The 27,023-nt window shown below is 44.5% G+C and overlaps 1 protein-coding gene across 2 annotated transcripts in view; it reads right to left on the bottom strand.

Annotated features, from left to right (window-relative positions):
- The window catches only part of TMCO4 (transmembrane and coiled-coil domains 4), a 481,254-nt gene that overhangs the window by 230,553 nt on the left and 223,678 nt on the right, over positions 1-27,023 (bottom strand). The gene's annotated exons all lie outside the window — the stretch shown is intronic.

The following is a 27,023-nucleotide window of genomic DNA, read 5'->3' on the forward strand; positions in this document are numbered from 1 at the left end:
GTCCAAGAACTTGAATCCCAAGAAGCTCAGATTCTGGCGTTAGATAGACAGAGTGCAGGAGGGGCTGATGTGCAGGGTCGGCTGGCAGAAGTGAAGAGCCTCTGCAACTCCACATGGGACAGGCTGGGGATGCTATACTACTGAACATATCAGGAGCGGCAGCATGTAGAAGGGGGCAGGGTGGGGAGGCTCCTGGCCTGGTTGATCAGACTGGAAGGTAGGGGGGCCCCTATTCCTAGTATCCTTACTATGGACAGGCGTGTACTGTGTTCCCCGCTGGACATAAATGACCCGTTCCGGGTGTATTATGAAACACTCTATGGGAAGCTGAGAGAATTGCGGGGAGAGGACATATTGGACTACTTAAAAAAATGTAGGATTACAGAGGCTGGACCGTGACTCTCAAGAATCGCTAGCGCTGCCGGTCAAGGCTGGGGAAATTAGAGCAGCCATCAAGGAGATGGCGCGGGGGGGAAATGGCTGGGCCTGACGGCCTCCCAACTGAATTTTACTCTTCTTTCATGCACATAGTGGCCCCGAGATTAGAACAGGTGTATGCAGCTGCACTGTAGGAAAAGCGTCTACCGCCATTGATCAGGGTAGCTTCGGTGATACCCTTGCCAAAGACGAACAAGCATTTGCAATGCAATAGGTCTCGCATTATAAAAGTGTGAGCAGTTCGCATTGCTAATAATAATGCAACACTAGCTATTGGCATTGTAAATGATAATGGCATTTATTTATGTGTTTGTTTTATAAAATAGATAAAAAAGGCATTGTCATGAACAATGCCAATAGCTTAAACTTTTGCAAATGCGAGAACTATTGCATTGCAAATGCTTGTTTAGGTATGCTGCTGCCGTAGGCGGCTATGAGGACAAGTGGCGCGATCTGTATTTAATGACCCACCTGCCCCGAAGTCGCTTTGATTCTGTGGTGCATGGTGATTTTTGACACAGGAAAATGAAATCTCACCAAATTCTCTTGACTATCCTGGAATATTCACCAGGATGCATCACTATTTGACCCGCGTCAATGTAAAAAACAAAAACTCCATCTAAATCTGTACAACATCTGGCTGTTCATATTTTCATACATTTTCCTTTGATGTCCAGGTAATTAATGTTAAAAGCACATTTTTTTCTATCTCTAAATGTTTGAAATAATCCTGTCCTGCCTTAACCTGCATTTCATACTGTGGCCGTAAAGGCCTGAGTTTAGTCACAGTTAGATTATGGAAATAACATGTACTTGGCTTCGTCTGAGCGAGATCTAAAAGAAAACTACAGTTGGTTCAAAGATGCAGCAATCGACCTGATTGTGGGCCTGAAAACGATGACAATATATTAGCCTTGCTTCGTAAATTCCTCTGGCATCCATTCATAAAATACGTGTGCCTGAAAGCCATGAACTTGGCACACAGAGTTATACATGCCACAAGTTTAAATATGGAATAACCCATAGTTTAGCCTTCTAAAATGAGGTGATGTTTTCCATCCCTGGTCTTAAGTTCGGTAAACTAAAATCTTATAGGGTGGCAGTCTTCTCATTACTAGTGCCCATATATATAACTGGTAACTTTGACCCTCCCCACCCCACCCATGATAGTGCCAGGTGTACCAGTAACTCGATAGGTGTGGAGTTGCTGAAGATTAAAAACGAAACCCTGAGTTTCCGCTGTGAAATTAGGAATTCCGGGCAGAAGTGAGCACACTCTGAAAATCTGGCTTTTTAGTAATGTTTAGAGGGGGTGAGTAAAGTCTGTTGTACTGTTAAATATCCCTTAGCGCCAAGAAGCCTTGGTGTATGCCTGCTTCAGGAGCAAAACAGAACAATATGTAGAGGAGCAGTGGGAAAACATGGGGGAGTAGTCATTTTGTGGCACAGAGACAATGGCGGTCAATGAAAATGAAAGTGGAACATAAGTAGGAAACCTAGTGAAGAGGAGGACTGGCTAGATGAGAAAAAAGACAACAGAAAGAGAGAGCGCAGGAGTGAGTAATTTAAATATAGGAGCATGAAAGATCCAGAGGAGGTACACAAAAGAAGCTCTGACTTGACATTTCGGCGCTGATATAAGCTGCCTGAAAATATCACTTTTTATATCTCATAACATTAAAGCCAATCCTTTTAAGGATAATATTTCAACGTTCGCCCCAGTTTGCATCGCCAGATATCGTCAAAGACTCACATTGCTCATCCCTACGGCTCTTCTTGGCGTTTCTTTATTACACGATGAGAAAACACGACAGTGACATTTGCGGGGCTTCTGATTAACATTCGTGTTTCCCTCCGTGATAGGTTCGCTCGCTATTTGCCTGCATCAAGAAGCATGCTCACGCCCGGCTGGCAATCTTGGAATTGTGTTTTTTATTAAATAAAACCCATTCCAAGATGGCAGTCAGTGTCTCATGATGTGTGTTCATTAGTGTGCAAATACCTGTGCATGGGTCTCGATGCAAACGGCCGGTTTTAGTTTGCATTTCTAACAGAGCAGATGCCCATATTAGAATGGTTAAATGAAATTACAATAAACAAAAAAATAATAGTGCATGAAGCACAAACAATGACTCAAGCTGCCCAAAAGCACATTCCTGCTGCACAAATAATTAAATAACTAAATGGGAGTGAGGTGAGAAACAGTCCCGGGAGCATCAGGGAGTAGTAGAGGACACAACTTACCCAATCAGAACAAAGCACAAAGGGTACAGGAGGAAGGAAGCGAGGAAGAGAGGATCACGAAAGGCAATGATAGAGAAACAAATACCACAGGAGCAAGTAAGGACGATAAATTGGCATGAAGGAAGGAGAGCTTAAGAAACTAATGGGGAGAAGAGAGAATGAGAAGACATAGGAACTTTGTCAGCATGGACAAGAGGTAAGAAAAGGAGCATGGCACAGAAAAAAATGCAGGCAGGGTCGATACGTAAGTTATAAAAAGGAATGAAGTAAAGTAGGTAAGTAGGGAAAATAAGGAAGGTTAAGAATGGAAGGCATAGACGAGAAAGCGGATGAAGGAAGGATAAAAAAAAGTAAGGAAGGTTGTAAAGAAGGAAGTGAGGAGAGCAAAGAATATACGGTGAAGGCAGATTAAAAAGAGAGGAAGGTAGAGGAGAAAGGGCAGGAAAGTAAGAAGCAACAAGTGGCGTTGAAGGTGATTCAATGAAAATAGTGGGTGTGCCGGCAGAGGAGGCTGGATCTAAGCAGCGAGACCTAAAAATGCAATTAGTAAATCCCCAGGAAACGACTAAACTCTGTACCTCCACTGCAATGTACGAAAAAACTCTAGTCGGGTCCACTGCCCGTGCGCATATGTTAACTGCCCCGTAACTCGGAGCGACTGGTACAACCAAGGAACCCTATATAATACAAAGAATATACAACGTTCATAAGCACACTAGCTACCGCCATGCCATTGCTTAAACACAAACCAAGAGTAAATACTATGTAAAGCTTACCAATTAATTAGTGGTATGCAGAATATAGGTAGGCACTAGTAAACCCAAAGTACTAGTGAAAATTAATGGCCGTTCCCCTGTTTGCCTGCTGACCGTTATACTGAAAAGGACAAGGAGAAAACGCTCATGAGTCCCGTCTGTACCATAACCATAATCAATAAAAATGATCCGATGTGTGCAAAAAATATAACTCAAGGCTTACCGAAAATGTAAGTTGGCCAGAGAACGCTTAATAGTACGTAAGACCGTAACTTGATATCTTGTCTCCTCGTGAATCACGTTGCATACTGAAAAGAGGAAACGTGCATAAGAACATTGTCTACTGCAGTGTATTTTCTGCAAGACCGTGACAAAATAAACGTACCAAATTGGCGTACTAAAGGTGTCTCACAATCTTCTAAGAACCCGGGTGTAAAACTTCCACGGGGCATATTTAAAGTACCAGGATGTCTCCGATTCATCACGTCAAGCGTACATGAACGTAAGGAAGGTTAGAAGTACAGATAGAAATAGGACTAAAGCCTCTGCAAATACTAATCATGGAATCATGTTAACATTCATAGAATAAACATGTCGCATTCATAATGATTCTTTAATGTAATTGAAAATTATACTGCACTAAAATGAATAATTGTATGCTCATACGAGCCAAATAGTGGGTGTGCCGGCAGAGGAGGCTGGATCTACGCAGCTAAGCGGCCGCGCGAAAGTGAAAGTGATCGCGATCAAAGCGGCTGTGCGGCCGCGAATGTGAACGTAAACGCGGCGCGCGCGCCCGCGCACATGCACTGTAGCTCTAGGCTGGCCTGGTAGCACTTTTGGGAGCCCACATATAAAATGTCTCTTCGAGCCTTTGGCTCGCGAGACCTAAAAAGGATATAGCAGTAGCAGAGGTAATGGAATTTCAGCCCCTGTCTTTGTTAAATATTGATTTTAAAATCCTAAGTAAAGCATTGGCCACTAGACTTCTGCTGCAGATGCAGTGACTTGTCCATACAAGTCAGAACAGGTTTATTCCCTCACGCTCCACATCCAATAACTTGAGATGGTTATATCATGTTATGTTTCATAGAGACCTGAGTGACTATCCCGATGCAGTGGTAATAGTGGTGGACCGGGAAAAGGCCTTTGATTCCTTGGGACTTTTTATTGGAGGTCATGGGGAAAATCTGAATGGGGAATGGTTGATCACAATGGGTCCACCTTCTATATATAGATCCTACAGCACGAGTACGCACGGGTACTGCAGTTTCTGCCCCATATTGTATATTTAAAGGAACCCGCCAGGGGTGTCCCCTGTTACTGTTGCTCTCGCCATGGAGCCATTAGCGGAATGCTTCAGACAGGAGCGTGAGAGACTGGGGGTGGTTCTTGATGGGACTCACCATATAATATCTTTATACGCAGAAGACATATTGATTTATCTGCGGAATGAAACTCATGGGATCCCAACAGTGTTACGGATTTTGGAAGCATTTGCTAAGCTCTCGGGGCTATGCCTAAATAAAATGAAAACCTATGTGTTGCAATCGAATCCAGACTTTGCCAGACCACACGACTTTCCGCCAGACCTGGAGTGGGCGTCGACCTCCTTCAGGTACTTGGAAATACAGATTTACCATCGTCAGGTAGACCTCCTTGATGGGAAACTTGGAAGTGCCCTCCAAGCATTGCAGGCAAATATCACATTCTGGCGATCGCTCAAATTGCCAGTAATGGCCAGGGTGGCGCTATCTAAATTGGTAGTGCTCCCACGACTGTTATACTTCTTTGTAAATTTGCCTGTTGTGATCCCTAAAAGTTGGTTTAAAACCTTGGACGTGTTACTGAGGGACTTGGTGTGGGATGGTGGACGTAACAGAGTATCCCGGCAGATGCTGCAGCTGCCACTAATGGGGGGAAGGTTGGGTGCCTCGGATTTTTAAGCTTACTACTTGGCGGCACAGCTCCAGTGGCTGGCCCGGTGGCTTGCTGGGAAAGGGCTTGACACACTATCGCCGCAGGCTAGTACTATACAAATGGCCCTGCTCCCTAGAATGCTTAACCGTCGCCAGAAGATTAAACACATGGGGACGCCACTCTCAGGGGCGGTAGCGTGCTGGGATAGATGTACGGCGAGATCCAAAGATAGACCGCTGTATGCATCCAGTATTCCCCTTACGGGACTCCCACAGGTAGGGATGGGGCCCCCTCTTACACAACAGCAGTTGTCGGGATGGGAAGAGGCAGGAGTGTTGACGGTTGGAGACTGCCATAGAGATGCTGTGCTGCTCCCATTAGAAGACTTCTTGGAATACCATGAATTGCCACAGGGACAGTTCTTGAATTATCATAAGATCCGGGGGTCGCTGAATGGGTAGTGGGGAGGAGACGTGACAGAATCTGCCACCCATGCGGTCCTCCAGGCAATGGTGACGTTGGGAACGGCAGGACACCTAGTAAAATGGCTCTACCTGGCAATAATAGAGATGACCCACCGGCCTTTGCCTTGGGTGCAGGAGAAACGGGAGGGCACCCTAAACAGGAAGCTGACCGAAAAGGAGTGGAAAAGGGTCCTGGGAAGCCCAAAAAAGGTGTCTAGGAACGCAGCATTTAAGCTATTACAATTTATTCTTCATAGAACATACCTTACACCGCACAAGCTGAATGTAGTGTATAGTAGGGATGACCAGGCTTGCACTAGATGCTCATTAATCGATTCCAACTTAGATCGTATGGTATGGGACATGTCCAGGGCTTCAGGATTACTGGACCAGGATAGTAGACACTGTCAACAAGGTCTTGGTGCAGAACTAGGTGCGCTCACCGGAAATATGCCTTCTGGGCTTATTCCCGAGACCCAAATCCCCAAAAATGGGGCATATGTTTATAGATCTGGCTTTCCTTTTAGCCAAAAGAAGAATAGCCCTTAGGTGGAAGACAAAACAGAGTCCCTTGGTAGTTGATTGGGAAAAAGTTTCCTGTTGTGCAAGAGCAGCGGAGAAAGCCCTGCTCAGGGAAGACAAGATTATGAAGAGACGCAAGGCTTTGGCAGAGCCATGGGCAGATATATTGAGAGCATGGGACACACGCAATATGCCTGATCAAGAATCACAAAGGAGCACGACTGACTCTGAGGGACCAGGGGGGTCACGCAACCCCTGAGTACTAGAGGACTATTGTAATTTTGATGTGTGAATGTGGATGTGAACCCCGGGGAACAGGATGGATTAACCCCCCTGTATCAACCCACTATTTGGATGTCTCCCTGGATATTTTTGTTGCTGGTCACTGCTCCTGTTTGTTTAGGGCTCTCTAGGCGCTCCCCACTTCCTCCCCCCTCCCTCTGGAGGCCCCCTAACCCCATAGTAGTGCCGATCACATTGTCTTAGATAGTGGTATTGACTGTGGACCCCTGGTAGTTTTACAGTTGTTCCTTGTGCATTAAGTTTAAGGATGCACTGAGTTAATTTGCCTTCCCCCTTTTTTTCCTCTATGTTTTTCATTTTTGTCTGAGTTATCGTAGGGCAATAGCGTATGCACTCTAAATACATGTATATCTGAGATGGATAGTGTTACTAACGAATCCAGCCACTCCCTCTCACATACTTTACTGTGGCGAGAATATAATACCTCCTGAATATAGAATTGAGACAGTGAACTTAGTGGAAAAGTGATAGTAATCTCTACGATATAGAGGAAACATATTTTGATACAGCTGTATATACATAATGTGTTGATGAGAGAACGGTTGAGAAATGTTTTAAAGATGATATTCTTGCTGTAGATATGGAACTGTAATGAACATGATAATGTTATCTTTTACAAATGCCAATAAAAAAATATTAAAAAAAAAAAAATCGTACACAGCGCATAGCGGATGGATTAAGAATTTTGAAAAACAGGCATGCAGTTTATCATTTTAAAACAGCTGAAAGATTCGAGCAGCACTACAGGTCCTCGGAACCTGAATAGGTGTGCATGCTGGGTTATTGCTCTAATTGAAGATCGCCCTCATTGTCATTCTGGTCATGTGTGAAACTGTCAACCTCCCCGAATTGGATGGAGTCTGGCAGATGACACACACTTTTAACAATTTACGAGGAGCAGCTACTCTGCCCCCACTTTACTGACAGGATAGGGACCGCCCACCCTGTTTATTTCACTCACATAGGGGGTTAGCCTCGCCCTGAAGAAAGTCCTGGACCTTCACGGCCATTACGGACTGAAACATGTCGGCACTAGGGTCTTAGGACCATAACACTCCAACAAAGACCCAATTTTAGATTTTTTTAATTATTCAGACAGATCCAAGAATAAAGGGAAACCGGGGATCTGCCTGAGGTATTTTATCTATAAACCCCCTCGTCTGTTATATATCAAAAGAGCTCTCAACACTGTGGTTGAGCCCACCCTGACTTTTAGGGGTCGGGGTGACCCAATGATGAAGCATGACACCACTAGGGTGTGTGAGGGTAATTAAAAGAAAAACAGTTTTTTTCCCCACATTCATGGTTGGGTTAGGTACAGCCTTTCACTAGAGAGTCCCCTTCCCTTCTTTCCCCTCATTCTTTTGATCCCCTACCTCGGGTAAAGCTCGTTCACTAGCACTACCGACCACTTGGTGGTCTATTGGAGTATTTTTTTGTGATTATGAGATTTTATAGGGAGGATTTACTCCGGTTATAATTACCTCTCATACCCTCTAGGTGCCTGGATCTCCTTCAGCACCTTTTTGTGTTGATAGGAATAAGGACAACCAACCCAGAATACTGCCCCTGGACCCCAGGCATGTTAGCAGTATGTGTAGTATTCTCCAATGATCAACTATATCGAAGGCTGCTGCTAGGTCACGAAGAAAAAGGAATAAGTGTTACTCACATCCAGTATGCAGTGAATGTCAGCAAGTATTTTGTGGTGGCTGCCTCAGTTCTGCACCCTTTGTTGAATCACGACTCGTATGGAGCTAGAAATGTACTGTTCTCGATGAAGGAGTTCAGCTGTTCGGAGATACATATTTCCATTTCTTTTTCCAGACTATGGAGGTTACTCACAAGTCTTACATTGTTAAGCTGTCCTGCTCTTGATTGTTGTTGGGTTTTTTTTTAAGTGAATTAACCCATTTTTAGAGAGTTGGAAAAATGCCATTTCTGAGAGAAAGGTTGGGTTGATTAGCTGACAGCATGTTTTGCAAAGATGTGCAACTTTTCTTTTTATAACTGGAGCTAATAAGGAAGCCTTCATGGTAGACCGTTGGTTTCAGTTCTTTTTCTGCTCTGGTTAATTAATTGTACTTCTGTGACCGATAGAAAATTGCACCAGTTAAGTGCAACTTAGACGAAGGAAAAGCATAGTGTTAAGGCTGAGCTCTTGATGACTGTTTCGGTTATTTGAGGAGATTTGGAAGAGAACATTTTTTACGAACTCATGACACTTGGAAAGGGACTTTTAGTACTGATTGGTGTTGATTAATTTGCTTTACAAATTTTAAGAGTTATTTTGAGTACTTTATAGCATTTCTGATTTTATGTTGTATGAACTTTTCTTGGTAGCCTTTAATGTTGAAAGCAGCAAAGGATCTTTGTTAAATTTCTATATTATATACATTTTATGGAGATTTTCCTTTTGAGCAGTAAGTCATGAGCAAACTAATGTTTTTCATGCTTTGTGTTGTTTAGTTTGGTTTTAGATAGATTACTGTGTCGCTAAGTAGTGTGGGTGATCATATATATTATATTAACCGGATAGGGTGTTCACCTCTTGAGATTCTTACATATTTTAGATGACCACCTCTAAAGATGATATCAAGGTAATAACTGGTGCTGTGATTCACATTAGAGATCTTTTTAGGGTAGTTTTATTGTGTGGTTAGAAAGTTTCGCAGTTATAGGAGAAACACAATAATGGCCAAACCGTTACACTTAAAGAGATTTGACACACGTGATCCTAGAGTGATGAGATATGATATGGTACAATATTTTGGTTTTTTATTGCATTTTTCTATAGCGCACACTTGGCATAAAGGCATCAAAGCTCTTTACATGAGCACTAGATACATCTCCTCCTCCTCTTGTTGTTTTGTCTTTCATGTGTGTAGGTAGTGTTCAGACATGCACCAGAATGTTTTGAACCAGAATTTTTGGAAAGTACCTTCAAGTGGGTTGTTATTGATCCCCCAATTCTATTCTTGAGATTTAAAGGTTACACGTGAAAACAAGGAGCTGCGAGGTCACCACCTGTTTAAAGCCAAGGGCCTTCATGTAGTCAAAAGGGTCTGCAGCAGGTCTGGAGTCTGAGCTAAAATCTCCTGTGTTCACAATTTTATTAGTTCAAGCCCGTTTCTGGAGGGTGAGCTTGAGGAACCTATGCAAAAAGGCATGGTTGCATCCCAGAAGTTATATATGACTGTTGACATAAACCAGCTGTTAGAGAAGATGAGATGAGCAGTTATAACTTTGAAGGTTTGGAATGTGATGAAAGTAATTGCGAAGCAGATAATTGCTCAAGTGTATGTTAGCACTATGCCTCCCCTTGGTTACCCGCTCTTTTTTAGGTCGAGGACTACCGGTCTGCCGAAGGCAGAACCGGAAGTCGAGATTTAATGTTTCCTAGAGTGGCTCCTTAGCCCGCCTCTCTTTTTGCCTCTCCTCCATTGGCTGGCTTCCTAAACGGAGGCCCGCCATTGGAGGAGAGAGCCGTCCCTCCAAATAGGCTCCGTCTTTTTCAGAATCGGGGGCGTGTTCCTTGCTGTTCTTTCTACTTTTTAGCCACGCCCTTTTAGAACAGCAGGAACACGCCCCCGAATCCGAAAAAGTTTCGGAGCTTCCATCCGCCATTGTTTAGCTGGTGTCTGGCCGTGAGGATCTTCTTGTTGTCGCTCTCGCGCGCTGCCCGCCTAGTTAGGCCCTGTATCTTAATCAGCAACCACGGCCGGGACCCGCCATGACTGGGTGACACATGCAGCGGCTCCGAGGCTGAGGCTCCGCACCATTGAAGCAAAGAATTAGCCCGTCAGAGGCAGCGTTAATAGAAGCCCAGTCCCTGCAGATGCCGCCCCAGCCCGGCAGCTCCAACCCCTGAACCACAACAACGGGCAACTGAGTGACCACTGCTTTTTGTTCCGGGAAGAATGAAAGTGAAAGAGGGCCCGGCTGGATAAACACACTTGGTTTGCAGCAAGTTGCACATACAAACCGCAGTAGCATTCACCCTACCGGCTGTCTTACCGGCAAGTGACTGTATTCTGCGGACAAACAACATTGACCAGTGCCTTGGGCAGAGACAGGCTCTGGAGAAAGGCCGATTTCCGCGTTGCCGCGCGCGCACCTCTCTGTGCTGAAAACCTCCCTTTTTTTCATTTAACGAACTCCCCGCACTGCCAGAAGCACACATGGGGAGGTGTTGCGGCATCTGATTCCATTCTAGCTGCTTGACAATGCCACCTTAACCTGAATAGTTGTTAAATAGTAAAAAAAAAACTGCTTTGAGAAGTTGAAATGTGGACTGCTTCAAGGCAAACCGGCGCACAAACTCTCCGCCAGCCTCCTTAAAGTAGCCCTTGGTTGTCAGCAGGTGGGTGCGGGGGGGGGGGGGGTTTGGGACCCAAGTGGGAGGGTAGTTATTGGTATCCCAGAAGGTTTAAAAATGTGCGTTTTTATAATGTGCGCGCAAAGTGTTCTGTTCCATCGGTCGTTACTTCCACTGTATGCAGTGGAGTCCGTCCATTTCTGTGCGCCCGTTGGTATTTGCAAGGACACCTCATTCATCCACGCACCGCCCTCCCCCGCGCTGGAGCTCAGCCAAAAATAAAGCTAACCTTTCTTCTTCGCTCTGCGTGGCGCCCCTGACCTGGGATCCCGCGCCAGCTGTCAAACGGTGCTTGCCTACCCGTATAGAGCCAGGCTCCGCTGCATTAGCAGTGTGTGTGCGTGTACTCGTGCCAGCTGCCATGTGTCGACCTCCTGTGGCCCCTCCTATCTCCTGGTGTCTGATGCAATGTTAGCAGTAGATTGAGTGACCGAAGAGCACATGGCTTTTCGTCGTCACCAGGCCTGCGCAGGCGGGCCCACTCCAGGGCTTCGTGACACACGCGACGTGGGCGGGGAGTTTGTTTGTGGTGTTCTGTAGTTACGGGCACCGCTTGGTTTGTTTTCGGTGCATACCCCAGCTTGTCCTACCACCGCGCCCTACCAGATGCACACCCTTGATGGGCCTTGCTGAGTCATGTTCAGATGGCACATTTTTGCTTTCCACCTAGCCATGACACAGCACATTTCTTACCATTCTTGTTGTTCTCGTGTGATGTAGAGATACATTTAGCGTGCTGAACAGCAGCTGAGCTCTGGTTTCCTTAGAGAAGCATTCCCCTTATTTACAGTTAGCCTGTTTGCCTTGGTTCTGTACAAAGTCACCCTGAATTCACATGCATCATTTATTCATCCGAGGGGAATTTGGTAGTTTTTACTCTCCTGACCGAGTCCCTCGGTAAAGAGTCTCTTTGATGAAAAGTCGCATTGGTCCATGAAGGCAGTTTCAGTGCCAAATGTTCAGAATAACTGCCGTGTAAACAAGCTGCACTTATATTCATTGATTGCAAATTATTCTCGTGTGGACATTCTGTACCGGCGCTGGGCAGGATATCTCAAGATAGTGGACCGCGACAGACCCATCTCTTGGTTCTGTAAAATATCCTGGTGTATCAGTCTGTTTCATCTTCACTGAGACTGCCGACTCGTTTGGAATTGTTTATTTTGGGATTTTATATCGGTGCTCATGGAATGCGTGTGCACATTTTACACCAGAACTCAGTTCTGTAGTGCGTGGCTGATGGTCTAGCTCAGTGGTTCCCAAACTTTTGACTCCCGAGGACCCCATTGAGTCCCTTCTGGAAGTCGGGGACCCCCAAGCAATTTCCACAATTTAAATTTCAAACATAAGAACAGTATTTTCCCAAAAATACACAAAGTGCACATCCCAAAAAAATCTTATATTACTAACGATTTTATATTGAAAACGTTTGCATAAATCTAATAATTTTAATGGGACGGTTGGCGCTGCATCTCTGCAACTAACTTTTTAATACTTGGTTTTATTTTGCGGTACGAGGCTCCTGCCAGGGGCGGACGGAAAACCCAAAACAGCCCTGGCAAGTATTTTCAGATCAGTCCCCCATGTGATGCACACCAAGTGCAGTGAGTGAGCCTGACCACTATAAAAGGGGGCTTTGGGGAGCTCTCCTCCCTAGAAAATCTTGGAAAAAATTGTGCATTTTACAATACATTTGTCATTATATATTGAATTGTATTAGCTTTTAAAGCATAGTAAATGATGACCTTACAGTGCACCAGGATACAACAATCTTTGTTGGGGCTATCAATGATACCCTCACTACCCCCCCCCCCCGCCCCCCAGCAGTGCCTCTCATCTCTCCATAGTTCCTCTGTCACTTGTATTTCATTTGTTTTATAGCACCTCTCCTGCCACTGGAGAGTGTCAGAGCACTTTACATCACACACATACAGAGACAATGAATCATACATCAGTGTTTAGAAAAGGTTACATAAGGCAAAGGGGACTACAAGGTGTTCTCTATATTGGTAAGCATTTTATAAGAGTGCTTGGTGTGGAGAAGCACACACTCAGGATTCAGAACATAAAACAGTCCTTAGCATTGACTTTAATAATAAGAATGTATTTCTACCTAAACAAACCTTTTTTAGCACCATCAGGATAATGCTGGAAAAAAAAACATAACTTACTGACTTGTACCATGCAGTTTGCATGCAGCTCTAATGGCAGTTCATAGCTCACTGTGATAGATTACAAGTGTAACTTTTGAACTGCACAGTAATAAAAGAATCTCTGTGACAAAAGCAGTGACCGACTAAGTTATGCACATAAAATGTATATATATTTTTTAATGCATGGTACACGTTTTTGCAGCAGGAAGGCAACCTAAACACGAGGAGGCGCACACGGTGTGCTGGGCCGAAATCCACACCCCTCCCAGCTCCCGTTTTCACTTAAGCACAGACCACAGCATAGAGAGTACCAGACAGAAGGCGCTATAGTGCCCACGGCGGACCCCTTCACTAATAGACGCATCCTACAGATTGGCACCCCAGTCCGTCTGCTCTGGCATGAGAATGCCAAGTTCTTTTATGGCGTGGTATTACGTTTTTAGACGTATTTAGGCAGTTTTTAAGCGCTCTCGTTTTTCAAAGGCATAGGAAGTGAGGCTTAAGTTATTTGCCAAGGAGCTTCAATTTGGGGGGAGTGGGTCAGACGTGCATACGCCGAGAACTCTCGATCCCGCGAAAAACTTTAGGAAATATATTTTTTTTTAAAAGAAAGATAATAAAAAAACCTCTTAAAAATCGCCGCCATGTCCATATAAATTGTAATGCCTCTAAAATATCAATTCTGACGGAGGTGGTTTCCAATCCACTTAACCTCTCCTTTTATGCGGCGTCCTGAGTCGGATTCACACAAATTCTGTTGTCTGCATTGGCCCTTGGCTTAACAATTGATTTGAATAACCTTACGAGTATTCCAGAGACACACATTTCTAGTACTCCAGTCTTTGTTACAGATGTTATTTTAAAATGTAGCTGTTGAGGTACGTAACTCTATAAAACAATTTCTTGTCTCGCATATTCCTATTAAAAGGAATATTGGTAGAATCCCCCAAAAGGTGAACTGAAACCCTGAGTCGACAGGGGACAATTTTGGCCAACAGCAGGAAGACCGCATCTCCTCTGCATGCCAAGGACCGTGCCTAACAGCATAGCTCGCCTACTACAGGGGGTGTCTCTCTTACCCCACCCTTTTCTTTATGCTGTAAATTTCTGTGAGCACAGACGAAATCCAAGGGCACCCAGTGATCTCTGATGAAGGGACATGCTTGAATCATCTTGAGCCTAAAGTTGGGCCAACATCATGGACTCTTCCGACCTCCTCCCAGGGTAATCAGAGCATGGTGAGGAGATGGCCGGTGCCCTGAATATAATGAGGGTGACGTTTTATTTGTTTGGTTGGTCGGGGGGATGCCCTCCACTGGTATGAATCCATATCATTCATAACTCTCCTAGGGGCCATGCCCCCTCAGATAAGTTTTGAGGCATGGGCAAAGCTGGCATGTGCACAGGGGCCCCACCTTCCAAGAGCCCCCCCCCCCTGTAAAAACCGAACCATCTCTCTATTTGACCTCTGTCTATTTTACTTCTCTATTTAACCTCACAACCTACTGTTACGTAACTCTTACTGCGGAAAACCAGTGCCATCTTAAGGATTCTTGGGTGACAGGCAAGACATATGTCAACTGTTTTTATTTGACCTTTTTGAAATTTAACATTTAATTTAGTATTGTTTAGCATCATGTGGGATTGAATGGGTACTAAAAATCAAGTTTGTTTGATACAAGGGGCCCCAACAATGTTTTGCCTCTAAAATCATTAAAAGGACACTGTGCCCCCATCAATTACCGGACTGCTGTTACATGCCCCCACATCAAAATGTTTACTGTTGGGAAGACTTCACTATCTACCTCCTGACTCAGGCTCATCACTCTATGCTTATATATCACTACCTCACAACATCCCTCTCCCTCACTACCTCACTCTTTCACTACCTCACTCTCTCTATCTCACTACCTCACTCTCTATCTACCTCACTCTATCTCACTACCTCACTCTCTCTCTGCTAATGCAATAGGTATCACATATGCAAAAAAAAGCTAATGCCAATAGAAATGACAATGCCATTTATTTAGGGATACAAAAATGATAAAAAAATAATGAGCAATACCAATAGCTCTACCTATAATATTGCCGAGACCATTGCATTGTAAATGCTTGTTCAAGAGTGATTTTTGGACTTAGTGGAGAAATTCGTGGAGGGCAGTAATTGCATAGCCTCAGTACCAAGCCTCTGTAAGCACAACTAGGTGACTAGTTTCAGTCAAGAGGATATGGGGGTGCTTCAAAACATCCCAGCTTTCGATTACACCAAGTTTCAGGTTTAGGAGTGGAGCTTAGAGAGGGTTATCCAAACAGGTCGGCTAGAGGGCAGTAAGGAATCTGCAGTTAGATACAGTTTACATCAGAAATGCATTACTAAAAGGTAAGTAACCTGTTCTTCTTTTAGATATTTATGACTGCTGATTTCTCACCTTTAAAATAGATTCCATACCAATAGCTCCTAGGGTGGTAGATCTGTGGAATGACTCAGATCAAAAAGTCCTGCAGGATCGAATGAGTGAAATGCACTAACTATCGGGCCTGACAGTGAAAGAAGTAGTGTACTTGGATGCCAATGAGCAACTTGAGAGATGTCCAGAACAGGTACTCTGCATGCAAACATAGTGGTATCAGCCTTGACCTGGTGAAATGGGCTCCTAGTCCTTCAGGAGGCTGCTTCTTGACCAACGCATAGCAGATTTTAATGCAGAGGCCTATCCACCCTGACAAAGTCCTTTTTCTGCATGGCCTTGCCTTTCTTTGCCCCAGACAAAAAGCTGATCGGCCATCTAATGGGCATCGGTACGATCGATATCACTGCTTTTTGGGTCCAGCCTATGGAGTCTCTGCTCCTCTTTCGAGGGGTGAAGCAGAGTTAGGAACGTTTGGGAGTGTGATGAATGGCTCAATGTGAAAAGGAGTCATAACCCTGGGCAAAAAGGCCTCTCCGGTCTTTAACGCCACCTTATTTGGAAACAAAGTTGTGTAAGGTGGCTGGCTTGCGTAAATTAGAATCCCAAACTTACGGTGTGTTGCAAACACTGTCACCACTTTTGTGAACATCCAAGGTCACTAGTGAGGCCAAAGGTCAGAACAGCAGATTGGAAATACTCCTGGCGTATATGCAATTGCATGTAGGATTTGTGGGAAAACAGGAATATGAAAGTAAGCATCCTGCAGGCCCAAAGTGCACCATTCAGTTGCCCAGAATTAGGGTGAACAGAACCTGGGCCAATGTGAGCATCTTCCAATTTGTCTTTCCGTAAGAAAGCATTGAGAGAGTAGAGTTCTGAAATAGAGCAAAGCTCTGCATCCTTCTTCTGCTGGAGTAAAAGTCAGTCCCTATTTCAGGGGCCTGAATACTCTCTATGGCTTCTTTGCCAACAAAGCCTGCATCTCTTGATGCAAGATGGTGCTCTTCTGCAAGAAGCTCTGATGTGGATGGAAGTTGTGGCGGCTCAAAAAGCAATGGCTGGGCAAAGGCCCATTGGAAGATCTGGAGTACCCACCTGTTCGAAGTTGTAGTTTCCTTCTCTTGGAGGAAATGTTTGATTCACACAGAGTGGTCACGTGCCACGAAGAGTAAACTAAAGTGGCTTGGCGGCTGATGCTGCAGGGGAGTAGGGGCTGGGATGTTCGCTGTCCCCATTGGCCTGGATATTGTCTGCTAGATGCCCACCCTGACCCCAAAAGTACTGTTGTCAGGACAGTGGGCCGTGGCGTTGTTGGTACGCCAAACCTCTGGAAAAGGCACAAATGGGGCAATAATACTTAGGATGCTGTCTTGCGGGAGCAATAAGACCTAAGGAAAGAGCCATGGCTTGCCTTTTCTTTAAAGAGCTCCAGCACAGAATCAGCCTTCTCATTAAAAAGGTGAGACCCATCAAATGGCATGTCCATCAAAGAGGTCTGCAGATCACCTGAGAAGCCAATGGATCTTGTCCTGGCATAGCGCCAAAGCACCACGCTAGTGCCAACTGGTCTGACCATGCAGTCGATAGTGACCAGTCCAGGATAAATTAAATATCTTAACCATCCTGGATAGTTTGAGCCTAGTTAACTACCTGAGTGCACTTCAAATTGTGTGTAGGATTTCTTTGAAGCCCATCCAGTCTGCTGTTAATGGATCCCACCATCTATCTATGGGGCTCTACATTCAGTGCAGATGGAGAAGGTATTCAATACCAATAGTATTTAATATGTTGCAAGGCCAGGCACTGTTCAATGTCCTCAACAAAATAATATTTTTGATAGACAGGGGGCATGTATATTTCTGGATGGTCAGGCATTTGCTTTCCATGGGAAATACACTTAGCCCATCCAGTCTGCTGTTAATGGATCCCACCATCTATCTATGGGGCCCTACATTCAGTGCAGATGGAGAAGGTATTCAATACCAATAGTATGTAATATGTTGCAAGCCCAGGCACTGTTCAATGTCCTCAACAAAATAATATTTTTGATAGACAGGGGGCATGTATATTTCTGGATGGTCAGGCATTTGCTTTCCATGGGAAATACACTTGCCTTTTTGTGTGGAACTCTTTAAGGGACAGCTAGCATATTCAGAAAACCATTGACCAAACTAGGGTTAAAGGAATGTAAGAATGAGGACTATGAGAACTTGTCTACATTTAAGAAAAAAGGTAGGAATTAATATTTAGATTATGAGATCTCTGTTTTACATTTGTCTTGCCATTCTTTGCCACCATGCCTGGTTCCCTCATAACCACTCGATCTCTTCTTTACTTCTTTTCTTTCATTACCTTTTTTCTTTTTTCTTTGTTTTGTTCTTTTATTTCATATTTATTTGTTCATAAATTGTATTTGTCGCTCCTCGAATGGGGGCTTATAATACAATAACATTGTACAATTTACACTTTTCTTTCTAATTTTATTTGTTAGGCACTGCTGAGCCTGCTTTTAAGCAACTTTATCCCTTTTCTGAATCACATGAGGCAATGTCATTTTTGGGATACTGGATAAGGCCGCACCAGAGCCAAGAAACAACAGTACAGATGAAATGTCAGCAGGGCACTGGAGCTATGTTCAAACTCAGATGGAAGTGATTTGGAATTGGGCCTATCAAACCTATGGAGGAGACAACATTTGGAGTTTGATCGACCCCAGAGTGCTCTGAGTATGTTTGGTGAAATACACAACACCCCTCTATGATACTGTCACAACTTTGTCACTAGTGAAAAGCTCATAAGGAATCAAAAGAGGCTACATTTTATGATCTGGTGTTTTGTCATCAAAAGACATTTGCAAATGCCTTCTGAAGAAGCCTGTTAACACCACAATGTCCTTATGAAATCACCCTTTGAAAATGAATAAGCAGGGGTTGCAGAGTTGTTAACATGCAAGGTACCAAATCGCTACCGGAAAAGAAAAGAGAAGATATCCCACACAATTTATAGGTATACACATGATGATGGCCCGCGCTGATAAATTGGTTTCCTCTCAACGAGATACTGAGGAGTTATACTACAATATAATACAGTTATGACAGAAGATAGACAATACTATAAGTTTATAACATGGAATGTTAGGGGGCTAAATAATATGGTCAAAAGAATCCGGGTGGCTACATATTTAAAACGATACAAAGTGGATATAGCCTTCTTTCAAGAAACGCACCTCTGGGGGGATTGCCTGAAATATGTTCAACAAAGATGGAGGGGTCAGTTTTTTGCGACCTCCTATTCCAGATATGCAAGAGGAGCATTAATATGGGTGGCACCCGGGGTCCCATTCAAAGCGGTAAAGTCCAACCCAGATCCATTAGGCAGATATGAGATAGTGGAGGGAACTCTCCGTGGGCGGAAAGTGTGCCTGATTAACATATATGACCCGAATAGTGATGATGGTGGGTTCCTGGGGTCAGTTATGCAGCAGATAGATCTTGCAACGGATGTAGAATTGAATTGTTGCAGGGGATTATAACTGTGCCTTGCACAGTACGCTGGACAGATGTCCCCCAAGGGCCAAACCTAAAATTAGAGAAGCTATGCGGCAGATGTTAATGAACTACAATTTGGTGGATATCTGGCGACATCACAACCCCCACCAAATAGCGTACTCATGTCACACGCCCGCTACTAATGCACATAGCAGATTGGACTATTTTTTCATACAGAAAGGGGCAGCGAATAGAATTGAAGGGGCTCAATATCTGGCTAGATATTTATCGGATCACTCCCCACCATTGATAACATATACTATGGGCAGGCCGAGACCTAAGATTCCACTATGGAGGGTAAATACCGAAGCACTGACAGATCCAGCGTATAAGGCTGCAATTGGCCAGAAACTTCAGGGGTATTTTGACAGAAACTGGAATACCACCAGTACTAAAGCAGTGGAATGGGATGCCATGAAAGTAGTGTTAAGGGGGGCCTGTATAGCTACTGAGACTGGAGTTAAAGTGCTTGAGCAAGATTTGAAGCATCAGGAGCAATAGCTGGCCATTCTAGAAACAGTACTCCCCATAGACGCGGAGGGACTTACCAAATGGACAGCACAGCGACAAAAGATAGGGGAACTGTGGGTTACCTTAGGCAAGTATAATAGAAATAGGAGCAGGAAGAAATGGTATACAGAAGGGGACAAAGCGGGCTGTCTACTGGCACATTTAATCAGTATGGAGACACAACCTCAACCGATCTGGTCAATTAGAAATGACCAGCAACGAGTGGTTTATACACAGGATGAGATTAATAAGGCATTTGCAACCCACCTAAATACAATATACTCAGAGTCCCCCAACCCCACACCTACCCAGACCATTTAAACTTATCTAATAGATATTGAGACACCCAGCCGGGATACTGAAGATCAGGAAATACCAGGGAGCCCTATTAGTGGGGAGGAAATAAAAACGGCAATATCCTGGTTGAGTATGGCTAAACCTCCGGGTATGGACGGCCTGATTTGATAAAACTTATATTGAGCAGGTGACCCCCAGGTTGCTAGAGGTAATTACAGAGGCAGATGAGAGGGGAGAATTGCCAGTTTCAATGCGTGAAGCATTAATTGTGATGATCACCAAATCCGGGAAGGACCCGTCGGCCCCAACCTCCTATAGACCCATCTCTATGCTAAATGCGGACCTTAAAATCATTAGCCAGGTGTTGGCGAGCAGGCTGCTTCCCTATCTTCCATGGCTGATACATATGGATCAGTCAGGGTTCATACCTGGAAGGAATACACTGCAGAACATTCGGCGACTCGTTCATATAATGCAGACTCTTGGAGAAAAAGCAGAGGAAAGCACACTGGCGTTTCTGGATATCGAACAAGCATTTGACTCGGTCCGATGGGACTATCTCTGGCAGGTTCTTTTGAAAATGGGACTAGGGGCTGGGTTTGTAAAATGGGTCAAATTACTTTATGCTAGACCTATGGCGAGAGTCCGGATGGGACGATTTGTATCGGATGTGATAATGCTGCAAAGGGGCACGCGTCAGGGATGCCCACTGTCCCCTTTGTTGTTTGCCCTCGCAATGGAGCCACCGACATGTCACCTTAGGATGGAGCTGCAGGGTCAATGTATTAAGATTGGCCAAACCGAACATATAGTTTCATTATATGCGGATGACGCACTGATCTTTTTGGGACGCCTGTCCCATTCGATCCCAATATTGCTCCACGCATTGGATAGGTTTGCTGGGGTTTCCGGTTTACAAATTAACAAGCAAAAATTGGAACTATATCCGATAAAAAAGATATAGGGGGGAAATGTCCCGGTCCCCTGGGATGGGTCTTACCTGGGAATTAGACTCAATACATTACCTCGGGATAAGAGTTGCTAGAGATAAAGACACCTTTCATGACTATAATATGGGTAGGATTTTTAGAGGTTTGCAAGGGAGTATAAAGTTCTGGAATACCCTCAAACTATTCCTGATGGGAAAAATCGCCTTAATCAAGATGGTGATACTCCCCAGATGTCTGTACACAATGCAGGGTTTCTTCCATGAAATTCCACATCGAGTTTTCAAAGAGTTAGATGTCCATCTCACCCAGCTGCTCTGGAATGGAAAGAGATGTAGGGTAAGCTTGGAGGCCCAATTGTAGCAGGCAATCGCATGGCTAAATACGGACCCCTCGTGGGAGCGATCCCTCCTAGAGGGTACTTATGGTGAGAGACAGCTGGGAGCGCTTATCTGGACGAATAAGCTACATCTGGAATTATAATGGCCAAAATATAGGATAGAACAACTGAAAGAATTCTTAAAAGAATGCCTTATGCACCAGATGCAGATATCTGGGTTATATCACAATTTGCTCAAATAGAATAAACAATGTCAACCAGGAAATGGAAGGAGGGGTGTTGTCTGATTATGTCAGACCTATACCCAGGCAATAGGTTTATTACCTATCAAAATGCGATGGATACATTCAGCTTGGGGCCAGGACAATTCTTACAGTATGCCAAGATAACAGCTATAGCTCGGCAACTTTGGCCGACATTTCCAGAAACCCCGGAGCATACACATAAATTTGTCACCATAATTGCAATGGCGGGTGGCCGGAAACTTGTTTCTCATTTATACAGGGCACTGAGAGAAGACAACACGATTAAACCCTTGAAAGTAGACGAAAAGTGGCAAGAGAGCAGCGAACACGTAATAACAGCGAAAGAGTGGGGAAAAATCCATGAAAATGTCCTTACAGTATCACTATGCAATAGATTTAAACAAATACATTATAACATTGTCCATATGACTAACCTTTCACCTAGGAGACTCCACGTGATAAACACATCCAGAGACCCCAAATGTCCCCAATGCCAACATATTCAAGCAGACTTTGTACACATGATATGGCACTGCCAAAAATACAAATATATTGGGTAGGAGTTCTGGAACTGCTGCACAGAATAACAGGATGGAAGATAGCCCCAGAGATAAAATCCTGTCTCCTAGGGTTGAGACCTAAGTATCCCAAACGTAAGACTAGCAGACGATTTTTGATATTGGGACTTATTAAAGCCAAGAGGAGAATAGCAATCCACTGGTTGACCTCACAGGGCCCCCAGTTAGAAAAGTAAAAGAAGGATTTAAAAGAATGGGCAATGGCGGAGAAAGAACACATGAGAAATACTAGGAAAGATGATAAGCTTACATACTGATGGCTTGGGGGGGGGGAACTGGTACAAGAGATAGAAGAGACGACTATGCAAACTCAATCTGAACAGTTGGAAGAGGAACACAACAGTGCAACGGCTACACATAGCTAGGAAACATGAACATAAAATACCTAATGGATTAATATATAGAAGGATTGGGAATACCATTTGACATAAAACTGGTAAGGGGGGGGGGGGAGTTTATTTTTATTATTCGGGATTGCAGATTGTTATTCAATGAAAATTAAGATGCGGGAATGTAATTCTGACAACGAGAAACAGTAACCGAAACACGTTCCTTTGTCCTGTTATAGTGAAAAATAACTATAGGACCTCTGTTTCTCCTTTACGTGCTCAGGTAATGAAACTGTAATGAAGCGGAACAGACAATACTGCATTATGTACACTGATAATGTTTGTATTTCTTCTGGTTTATTTGAAATAAAGAAATGTTTAAAAAAAGTAACATCAGTTGGTTTATTTACCTGGTATTCTATACAAATTAAGAGGCTGACTTAGAGTTCGACAGATGATGGCTATCCTGCGTGCCTTATTACAAGTGCCTTAGGATATAATGCACTTATAATAAAGCAGACAGGATATCAGTCACGTCTGTGATGGAGTATCCCATCCACCAAACAGTGAATCAGTGCTAAATGTGGTTGTTAGGCTACAGCAATAAATGTATAGGTGTGTACAAGGCCTTTGCGTAAATTGAGCCTAGAAGAAAGGCAGCAGGACCCTGTACAAAGTTATATGAAAAAATTTAGTAAACAAGTGACTGCAGGGGAGCTGGTTTCTGAGGCTGGAAGTAGACTGTTACTGAGTCATGATATTGCGTTCTTGAAAGAGGTCGGCCTACGACTCTCCTAAATTGAGATAATTTTTATATATATACTACAGAACACTGTGGTAAAAGCAGGACACGCCGCCCACCCGCAACTTGTCCTGACACGATGAGTGCTCTGCAATACTACGTGGGAGGAGTGCCGATTACCTAGGCAGCACACTTGGGTGCAAGTTGGGATCTGTGACGGCGGAGTGAGGGACACATTAAACTGCTATACTGCCCCCCTGCAAGAACTCGGTGAGCACTGTTGTGATAAGGGCAGACACCACCCACTTGGGACTGCACTGGCTCTTAGGTGTCTGCTCTACGAGAATCCATTCTGGGTTTTCGTTTTCACAGTGCATTGATCACCTGGAGTGTCTTGGCCTATCATAGGAGGACAACTGATTTAAAACGAGGGCGGGCGACGCACTTGAGTCAAATCCTGGCAGCATTGATAAAGTTTGGATAAAACGAAACGCGTCTGCATATATGCCGGAAATAAATGGATTATTAGCAGTTTTGTCCTGGAGTCTCGTTGGTGTTCCTCTCCTTGTTAACTCAGGGGGATTGGTGCAGATATTTGGGGTACCGCCACGAATACCCCTTGGCACACCCACTCCAAAAGGCATCCTGTTTCTTTGGTGGCAATTTTTTGGATTTCACTACAGAACTACAGAACTCTGTGGTAAAAGCAGGACACGCCGCCCGCCCGCAACTTGTCCCGACACGATGAGTGCCCTGCGATACTACGTGGGAGGAGTGCCGCTTACCTAGTCAGCACACTTGGGTGCAAATTGGGATCTGTGACGGCGGAGTGAGGGACACGTTAAATTGCTATACCGCCCCCCTGCAAGAACTCGTTGAGCACTGTTGTGATAAGGGCAGACAACGCCCACTTGGGACTGCACTGGCTCTTAGGTGTTTGCTCTACGAGAATCCATTCTGGGTTTTCGTTTTCACAGTGCTTTGATCACCTGGAGTGTCCTGACCTATCATTGCAGGACAACTGACTTAAAACGAGGGCGGGAGACCACTTGAGTCAAATCCTGGCAGCATTGATAAGTTCGGATAAAAACAAAACGCGTCTGCATATATGCCGGAAATAAATGGATTATTAGCAGTTTTCCCTGGAGTCTCGTTGGTGTTCCTCTGCTTGTTAACTCAGGGGGCTTGGTGCAGATATTTGGGGTACTGCCACGAATACCCCTAGGAACACCCACTCCAAAAGGCGTCCTGTTTCTTTGGTGGCAATTTTTGGGATTTCACTTTATGAACTCAGTGGTAAAAGCAGGACACGCCGCACGCAACTTTTCCCGACACGATGAGTACCCTGCGATACTACGTGGGAGGAGTGCCGCTTACCTAGGCAGCACACTGGGTGCAAGTTGGGATCTGTGACGGCGGAGTGAGGAACACGTTAAACTGCTATACCGCCCCCCTGCAAGAACTCGGTGAGCACTGTTGTGATAAGAGCAGACACCGCCCACTTGGGACTGCACTGGCTCTTAGGTGTCTGCTCTACGAGAATCCATTCTGGGTTTTCGTTTTCACAGTGCTTTGATCACCTGGAGTGTCCTGACCTATTTTAGCAGGACAACTGACTTAAAACGAGGGCGGGAGACCACTTGAGTCAAATCCTGGCAGCATTGATAAGTTTGGATAAAAATAAAACGGGTCTGCATATATGCCGGAAATAAATGAGTTTTCCTCTCGTTGGTGTTCCTCTCCTTGTTAACTTAGGGGGATTGGTATATATATATATATGTATATATATATATATATATATATATATATATATATATATATATATATATATATATATATATATATATATATATATATATATATATATATATATACCGCTTTATTAGGGAGAAGCTGCTGCGTGGAAAACACGACAGGTTGCCTGTCACGCACCTGATAAAGTTCAAGAGGCCCGCCTCAGTGGGCTTGTGCAGGCGCACTGCCTGCTGGTCCTCGTAGTGCATGTCTGTGTTTCTTCAGTGAGAAGTGGTGCGCTGCCCCATCAAAGACCATGTCTGAACTGGGGTGGCGTGGTGAGCAAAATAATGATGGATTAAATCCAGATCCGTGACTGGGGGTGAATGTTTTGCCAATGTGCAACATTCCGTCCATCTCTTTGTGTGATTTGCTGTTCGCCCTATGTGGGAAGGGTATGCCCAGACGTGGGTCCCGTGCTCACTACACCACTGGAGTCAAGCTATCCTGGCTGAAGAGGGGTGAAACACCGAAACCGGTCCTAGGATGCTTGATTCCGGTCCAGGGAAGACATGGCTTGGCAGTTCGGGCTGGACTGTTCCCATGAGGCACAGGGTCAAGACTGATTTGCATATGGCCATGTCTGAACTGGGGTGGCGTGGTGAGCAAAATACCGATGGATTAAACCCAGATCCGTGACTGGGGGTGAATGTTTTGCCAATGTGCAACATTCGGTCCATCATCGTGTGTGTTTTGCTATTTGCCCTATGTGGGAAGGGTATGCCCAGACGTGGGTCCCGTGCTCACTACGCCACTGGAGTCAAGCTATCCTGGCTGTAGAGGGGTAAAACCCCGAAACCGTTCCTAGGATGCTTGATTCCGGTCCAGGGAAGACATGGCTTGGCAGTTCGGGAAGGACTGTTCCCATGAGGCACAGGGTCAAGACTGATTTGCATATGGCCATGTCTGAACTGGGGTGCCGTGGTGAGCAAAATAACGATGGATTAAACCCAGATCCGTGACTGGGGGTGAATGTTTTGCCAATGTGCAACATTCCGTCCATCATCTTGTGTGTTTTGCTGCTCGCCCTATGTGTGAAGGGTATGCCCAGACGTGGGTCCCATGCTTACTATGCAACTGCAGTCAAGCTATCCAGGCTGAAGAGGGGTGAAACCCCGAAACTGGTCCTACGATGCTTGATTCCGGTCCAGGGAAGACATGGCTTGGCAGTTCGGGCTGGACTGTTCCCATGAGGCACAGGGTCAAGACTGATTTGCATATGGCCATGTCTGAACTGGGGTGGCGTGGTGAGCAAAATAAAAATGGATTAAACCCAGATTCGTGACTGGGGGTGAATGTTTTGCCAATGTGCAACATTCCGTCCATCATCTTGTGTGTTTTGCTGCCCCATCAAAGACCGGTATATCCCAAGTGGGTTGGCAAACGTCTTGCTTAATCCAGGTAGCATCGTAGAACTCCTCCCGCGTATATATATGATTCTTTATGGTTATCCATCACATCTCTATTGCATCAGTTATTTAAGAAACTTTATTAAGAAATAACCTGGTAAAACATGAAGAAACTATGATACCTAAAACAAATCAAGTGTCTAAGATCCACAAGGTGGAAGTGAAAAAGTAAATCAAAGACGAGCACAGATTGGCGCTGTATGCTATCAAATGTTAGGTCTGTCGCTAGCCAAAACCATATGATTTTACTAAAATAATATGATAATATACTTAATTAATAAGGCTTTCAAGAAACCCTCTTCTTCCAGAGGTCAGTTATTGTGTCATTCACATTGTTCTACCGCCACCTACAGCATACAGTCTGGGGTGCGGGGTTTATCCCACTTCAATCATTGAGAAACTGGTCTGTGATTGACAGCATTCTGCCCCTTCATAAGCAGCCCATCCACACACAAAGTAGTTCATGTATGTGCCAGGGACTACTATCGCAATGTGAGCTTTTTGAACACAAAAATATTTTTCATTTTAGGCACCGATTTTTTTTGTTTAAACTAATGAGGGCCGGGCTACTTCCCCAACAAGTACGTTTTGCAAAAACCAGGACAAAACAAAGTAAGCACTGGAAGAGCAAATAGGCTGGTGGACAATACCCTGACTTATAGGCTTGGCAAATGCTTGATAAAATTGCTCCAGGAT

Source organism: Triturus cristatus, chromosome 1_2 (genome assembly GCF_964204655.1).
Source record: "Triturus cristatus chromosome 1_2, aTriCri1.1, whole genome shotgun sequence".
NCBI lineage: Eukaryota > Metazoa > Chordata > Amphibia > Caudata > Salamandridae > Triturus > Triturus cristatus.